Source organism: Arachis hypogaea, chromosome 20 (assembly GCF_003086295.3).
Source record: "Arachis hypogaea cultivar Tifrunner chromosome 20, arahy.Tifrunner.gnm2.J5K5, whole genome shotgun sequence".
Lineage (NCBI taxonomy): Eukaryota > Viridiplantae > Streptophyta > Magnoliopsida > Fabales > Fabaceae > Arachis > Arachis hypogaea.
The window spans coordinates 83917889-83918892 of record NC_092055.1 but is presented as its reverse complement, the minus strand read 5'-3'; the positions used below and the strand labels follow the sequence as shown (position 1 = coordinate 83918892).

The following is a 1004-nucleotide window of genomic DNA, read 5'->3' as shown; positions in this document are numbered from 1 at the left end:
GAAGAAGCTAAGAGAAGCTAAAGCACAACACTCTGGAGAGGACTGACAGAATTTTTTGAAGAAGAAGAGATGGCCGAACCTAATAATAATGGTGGAGATGCAAGGAAGATGCTTGGTGACTTTATTGCACCCTCTTTTAAGGAGCATCTCAATTCCTGCAATTAGAGCAAACAACTTTGAGCTTAAGCCTCAATTACTTTCTCTGATGCAGCAGAATTGCAAGTTTCATGGACTTCCATTGGAAGATCCTCATCAGTTTTTAGCTGAATTCTTGCAAATCTGTGACACTGTTAAGACCAATGGGGTTAATCCTGAGGTCTATAAACTTATGCTTTTCCCTTTTGCGGTAAGAGACAGAGCTAGGACATGGTTGGACTCACAACCTAAAGAAAGCCTGAACTCTTGGGAAAAGCTGGTCAATGCTCTCTTGGGCAAATTCTTTCCACCTCAGAAGTTGAGCAAGCTTAGAGTGGAAGTCCAATCCTTCTGACAGAAGGAAGGTGAATCCCTCTATTAAGCTTGGGAAAGATACAAGCAATTGATCAAAAGGTGTCCTTCTGACATGCTTTCAGAATGGAGCATCATATGTATATTCTATAATGGTTTGTCTGAATTGTCCAAGATGTCATTGGACCACTCTGCTGGAGGATCTCTTCATCTGAAGAATACACCTACAGAAGCCCAGGAACTCATTAAAATGGTTGCAAATAACAAGTTCATGTACACTTCTGAAAGGAATCCTGTGAATAATGGGACAACTCAGAAGAAAGGAGTTCTTGAGATTGATACTCTGAATGCAATATTGGCTCAGAACAAATTATTGACACAGCAAGTCAATATGATTTCTCAGAGTCTGTCTGGAATGCAAGCTGCAACAGGCAGTACTAAGGAAGCTTCCTCTGAAGAAGAAGCCTATGACCCTGAGAACCCTGGAATGGAAGAGGTGAATTACATGGGAGAATCCTAAGGAAACACCTATAATCCTTCATAGAGGAATTATCCAA

At 40.9% G+C, this 1004-nt stretch overlaps 1 non-coding gene across 1 annotated transcript; it reads right to left on the bottom strand.

The window, feature by feature from the left end:
* Nucleotides 1-460: 460 nt before the first annotated feature.
* LOC112788353 (small nucleolar RNA R71) lies at nucleotides 461-568 on the bottom strand. Its single transcript, XR_003195720.1, has one exon. It is a non-coding gene; the product is annotated as a small nucleolar RNA R71 (small nucleolar RNA).
* Between the last annotated feature and the right edge of the window lie 436 nt (nucleotides 569-1004).